The following is a 6,000-nucleotide window of genomic DNA, read 5'->3' as shown; positions in this document are numbered from 1 at the left end:
AGGCTGGAGTGCAGTGGTGTGATCTCACCTCGCTGCAATCTCTGCCTCCCAGGTTCAAGTGATTCTCCTCCCTCAGCCTCCCAAGTAGCTGGGATTACAGGTGCATGCCACCATGCCCGGTTAATTTTGTATTTTTTGTGGAGATAAGGTTTTACCATGTTGCCCAGGCTGGTCTCGAACTCCTGATCTCAGGTGATCCACCTGCCTCAGCCTTCCAAAGTGCTGGGATTGCAGGCGTGAGCCACCGTGCCCAGCCGTAACCTGATTATTTGCAATGATGTGCAGAAAGAATAGTGATTGGCCATATAGCCTCTTTTAAAATTGGCTTTGCTGGACATTTCACGAGTAATTTTGGACTAGATGTTTAGAAACACCAAGGGCAGGAAGCAAAACCAATAATTTGCCATCAGCCTGTGCTTGTAGTACCTGTATAACCACCCAACGGGTTCTTGTTGCCCATTGCACAGACAAAACCAATTCACTGAGTCTGTGGTATTGCAGTAGAGGTTTAATTAAATCAGAGCAATCCAAGGGGCAGGGCTGGGATTATTAATCAATCTCCTTAATAACTCAGGCGCCAGGATTTTTATGGATAGTTTGGCAGGCAGGGGGCTAGGGAATGGGTGCTGCTGATTGTTTGAGGATGACATCATAGGGGTGTGGAAAATGGTCCTCATGCACCAAGTCCGTCTCTGGGTGGGGGTCACAGGACCAGAAATCTCAGGACCTCTGGCCATGTGACTCCTGAGGAGCAAGAGATTATAGAAAGGCAAGCTGTGGGACAATACTGGTTATCAGTCAGCTACACCTGCGTTTTAGCATAATTCAGGCCCCTCTCATAATCCTAATCTTGTGGGCTTTCATTTGTCTTACAAAGGTAGTTTCAGTCCCTGAGCAAGGAAGGGGTTCATTTTAGGGAGTAAGTATTATCATCCTTGCTTCAAAGTTAAACTATAAACTAAATTCCTCCCATGGCTAGCTTGGCCTATGCCCACGAGTGAGCAAGGGCAGCTGGCCTGAGGCCAGACATGAGATGAAGTCAGCCATGCTAGACTTCTCTCATATTCATAATCTTTGCAACAACAATTTCACCTGTACGAACTGGGTGAATTCCCCCATCTTCCTGAGATCCCCACATAACTTGAGGTTCCTGGGCCTGTCAGAAAGTGACATTTTTTACTTTCCACAGGTAAGGGACCTTAAAAGGAAAGTGTATTGAAAATATACCCAGTCTTTTTTTTTTCCAAGAAGATTCTTATCAGCTCCATAAAGTCAACTTCAATTCCTCAAATAAGTCGTATTTGAATTCATTCCACTGTAAGCCTTCAAAGAGTAACGAGCATCTCCAATGGTTCCTGTTACAAAAGAAAACCGAATCTGATTGAGCTTGTGCCAATAATTATATTGTCATAAGTGAAAATACTCACAAATAGTTTCCAAATGTTGGAGAATTCTTGTAGGGAGAAAGGTCAATTTTACTCACAAAAGTATACTTGGTCAATTGTTGTTAGTTGTAAATAGCTCAAAAGAAAGGTTTTCCTGATGCTGCTTCTAACAGAGTGTCAGTCTTCCAAACAAGATATTGTCTGTTCACTTTGGAATTGCTATGCAGAAAGCAAGCAGCTCTTTGTCGGTCAGGCGAGAGCTGTTTATTAGGCACTTGTAGAATCCAGCAGCTCCTTAAGATGGAGCAGGGACCCCTCTTGCAGGCTTACTCGGTCCCCATCAGCCAGTATGGAGATAAAGGAAAATCTTGACTTCCTTCAAGGGAAATTCCAGGCATCTAGCTAGCCTTGAGAAGTATATGAGCAACTTGATCAACAAGAAGGTAATGGTAGCTTAAAACAATAGCCAAGGAAATTGGAGTCCTAACGTATTTGGTTTCCTATGAAAACTAAAGAAAGATAACATCTTAACATATGTCTCTGAGTTGTTTTCAGAAACCTGGACCCCACCAGAAAATACTAAAAACACAAAAATTAGCCGGGCGTGGTGTTGTGCGCCCGTAGTCCCAGCTACTTGGGAGGCTGAGGCAGGAGAATTGCTTGAACCCGGGAGGTGGAGGTTGCAGTGAGGCGAGATCACGCCATTACACTCCAGCCTGGGCGACAAGAGTGACACTTCCGCTCAAAAAAACCACAAAAAACAAAAAAACAAAACAAAACAAAACAAAACAAAAAAAAAGAAAGAAAAGGAAACCAAAAGCTCTGCTCCCCAGTTAGTTACTCTCATCGTTACTCTCATCATCCATTAGTTACTCTCATCATCCATTAGCTACTCTCATCATCCATTTTACTCTCATCATCCATTAGTACACTCGCAGGGAGTGTACACCCCCTTTGTACACTCTCATTATCCAGTTAATCTCATTATCCATTTTAGTAAAGGCTCCTCTGGAAGCTGCTGATAGCAGTCTCCTTCAGACTGTACCCTCTGGTTTCTCTACTTTGTTTTGCTCCTCCACCACAGTTACTAGGTTTTTGGTAACCACAATTCTCAGAAGTACTTTCTATTGTCCCTACATGATTTCATCCTTGGGAGGTGGCTGTGAGCTAGTGGCTGAGACTTACATTCACTGAAATCTAAGCTTAGTGTAGCGTCAAGATTGAAGCCAGCATTCTGTTTTAATTTTGCTTTAGCTGTGATAGGTAACAATAACTATGGCATTGAATATTACCCTTTTTTCTTATTTTGTGTGTGTTTTCTTAGGCCTCCAGTAAACTGACTCCTCCAAGATTTGGATCCATTTCTAAATTCCACTGCAAACTTTACCTTCAGTAACTGCAGCTCTGTGCCATGGGTAACTACGTGGCCACCCAGGAATCAGAGTTTCCTCATTTCCATCTTTTTAATTTTTTGCTTTCTATACATTTAATTGTATCTATTTCACTGTGAAAGAAAACAGAATCTCCCGGCCCCAAATCTCCCGGTCACTATGGCTAAGGGCAAGTGAAGTTTGGGAACATAGTCACACAATACTGCTTTCCTTTTTTTCCCCAAACACATAGCTGTGATTTCACAACCGTGTGTCATTGCCTTATCACCAGGGTAAAGCAGAATACCCCAGTGACAGAAGGCCACATATCTTCCCGGATGGCTTTCCTCACAAGTTGTTCACAAGGAAATTCCTTGTGAGCCCCTAACTCTTTCAGGAGAAATATTGTAAACAAAAAGTAAAATTCTAAGCCCCCCAACCAACCGAATAGAGCCCCTCTTGTCCAAGGGGATCCCACCTAAACCTGAAAAACGAATTCAGGTCATGATGAGAAGGGAGGGGGTCAGACACACCTCATTATATTTCTTCCCTTTGGAGTTCAGGCACAAGTGACCAGCGTTAACATTAAAACAGAGCTCCTGGCTGGGCACAGTAGTTCACATTTGCAATCCCAGCACTTTGGGAGGCCGAGGTGGGCAGATGACATGAGGCCAGGAGTTCAAGGCCAGCCTGGCCAACATGGCAAAACCCCGTCTCTACTAAAAATACAAAAATTAGCTGGGTATGGTGGCGCACACATGTAATCCCAGCTACTCAGGGAGCTGAGGCAAGAGAATCACCTGAACACAGGAGGCAGAGGTTTCAGTGAATGGACATTGCACCACTGCACTCCAGACTGGGTGACAGAGTGAGACCATGTCTCAAGAAATAAGAATAATAATAGAGATCCCAAGACTGACGGAACAGACTCTTTGTAGCAATAAGATAACCGACTCTAACCTGACTCTGGTATGGCATCACATAATAGATAACATGCCCTAAAGGAAATCAAAGTATTTTATCCCCAGATGTATTTCTTTGACATATTTTGGAATGGCCCTGCAAGGCCATCTCTTGTGGGGAAAATCTATAGAGCATCCTCTTTCTGGTCTGGGCGCAGTGGCTCATGCCTGTAATGCCAGCACTTTGGGAGGCTGAGGCGGGCAGATCACGAGGTCAGGAGTTCAAGACCAGCCTGGCTAATGTGGTGAAACCCCGTCTCTACTAAAAATACAAGAAAAAAAAATTAGCTGGGTGTGGTGATGTGTGCCTGTAGTCCCAGCTACTCAGGAAGCTGCGGCAGAAGAAACACTTGAACTTGGGAGGCAGAGGCTGCAGTGAGTTGAGATCACGCCCCTGCACTCCAGTCTGGGTAACAGAGCGAGTCTCTGTCTCTCAAAAAAAGAAAAAAAAAAAGTGAACATGGTGGGTCAGCATCCAAGATGGAGTTGCTTTAGCCTCCAGAGAATCTCTGGGATGTGGGAAGTTAGAGGTGGAGAGTGAGGGCAAGGAGAGAAAGGGTGCTGGGCAGAGGGGAGACTGGAGACAGTGAGAGCTCTGGAGCATTGTGCCTGTGAAAATGAGTTCATTAAGGGAAAGAAGGATTCCCCAGATCCAGCTGAGAAGGAAGTGGCTTTAAGGAGGGCCCCTGTAAGCCTACTCAGAGCCATGGGAAGAAGGCCTGGAGCTTTATTTTTAAAATTTTTATTTATTAAAAACAATTTTTTTTGAGACAAGGTTTTATTCTGTTGCCCAGACTGAAGTGCAGTGGCACAATCACAGCCTTGACCTCCAGGGCTCAAGTGATTACTCGACCTCGACCTTCCAAGTGTCCATCACCATGCCCGACCCTCTCAGTCTTTTCAGGGAGCCAGGCTCATAGATTTTTAGACAGAAAGATCTTGGGGCTCAAGCATCCAAGGGTTAGATCAGGGACAGCAGATGAGCTGGCACACAGTGGAGAGGGAGGTTAGAATTCCACCGGGGCAGAATATTGTGAGAATGAGGAGGAAGTGGAGGGCATGCATATATTGCAGAGGCAGCAGTGGAGCTGAAGGCAGGAAACCTGCAAAAGAGGAAGGGAGTTTGAGGGCAGGAGGGTGGGAGGTGGTGTCTGAGCAGAGGAGGGTTCTGAACATCAGGTTGGGGGAAGGGAGGAAGATGCAGGGCGACTTGGGTGGGAATTAGACATGGGGGAAAGAGGTTTCCAAAGTGAAGGCTGGTGTTTTCCTTTGTCTGACAATGACCTGGGAGCGATTTGGGCAGTTTGCTCTGAAAAAGGGGTGTGGGTGGGGCTGTGGCAGCATTGTGGGGGTGGATGAGGGGTGCTGTGGAAAAACAAAATCTCCACTATCACTCTCTAAGACCTCCTTCAGTCCTGCTTGCCCCTTAGTAGGACTCCAAGTGAGTTGGTGGTTCATGAAAATACCAGATCCTAGCAAGAGGCTAAATAGGAGCCTGGGCATGGGGACGGGAAGGAGGAGGGAATCGAGGGCCCTGACAGAGTGGGAGGTGTGGGAGAGAGCTTAGCCCCAAGAATGGAAAGGACAGGTTGGGGAGGACGGGCATCCAGGACCCTAAACTTTGACAGCGGGGAGCTCCAAAAATCCAATAAATCAATCAGAGGCAACAAGGCTCCCACTCAAATTCTTGCAGTGCCTGGAGTCCCCCGTGACTGCAGAAGCGGGGGTCGGGAATTGAGGGCCTGGAAGACCTTGGAGTATGTGCTGCCCAGAAGAATCAAGAAAAGGGGAGTGAGAAATGAGGGTTCAAATGCTCAGAATGCAGAAGGTTGCAGAAAATGGGTGTGCTGGAGCAGGTTAGAAGTTCCAGCCTCTCAGAGTGTGCAGGGCCCCTCCAGCGTCACTTTCTCCCTGCCAGGGCTTTCTCCCCAGCTGCAGAGCTTCAGCTTTCCTCTGTCCCAACCAAAAATTGTCCCTTCATGGCTTCTTCCTCAATGAACTCGTTGTGAATCCTGTTTATTCCCCAACCTCAGTCTTTAAGGAGGCCATAGCTACTCCATCCTTGGTTTGATTCCTCTCAAATTAGGATATGCCCCTCAAGACACCCAGAGTTTGTCTTTATTCTCCAGGCATCTTCCCCTCCTGAGGCAAGAAGTTCTCAAATATTCCTAGGATTCAACCCCAGAATCCTGTGCTCTAAACCCGGGCAGGCTCATGGCCCCTCAGCCCCGTGGAGGTCTCCCCAACAATGGGTTCTCTCCAGATCGAGAGACTTCCTCCTCA

At 46.4% G+C, this 6,000-nt stretch overlaps 1 protein-coding gene across 11 annotated transcripts in view; it reads right to left on the bottom strand.

The window, feature by feature from the left end:
- Positions 1–486: 486 nt before the first annotated feature.
- LOC103880102 overlaps positions 487–6,000 on the bottom strand; it is a 63,120-nt gene continuing 57,606 nt past the window's right edge. For all 11 annotated transcript variants that reach the window (XR_004180263.1, XR_004180262.1, XR_004180267.1 and 8 more), the window contains one exon: positions 487–1,355. The gene's annotated coding sequence lies outside the window, so the exon portion shown is untranslated. The remainder of the gene's footprint in view (positions 1,356–6,000) is intronic.

Source organism: Papio anubis, chromosome 20 (genome assembly GCF_008728515.1).
Source record: "Papio anubis isolate 15944 chromosome 20, Panubis1.0, whole genome shotgun sequence".
In the NCBI taxonomy this organism is placed as follows: domain Eukaryota; kingdom Metazoa; phylum Chordata; class Mammalia; order Primates; family Cercopithecidae; genus Papio; species Papio anubis.
This window is presented reverse-complemented; position numbering and strand designations above follow the sequence as displayed.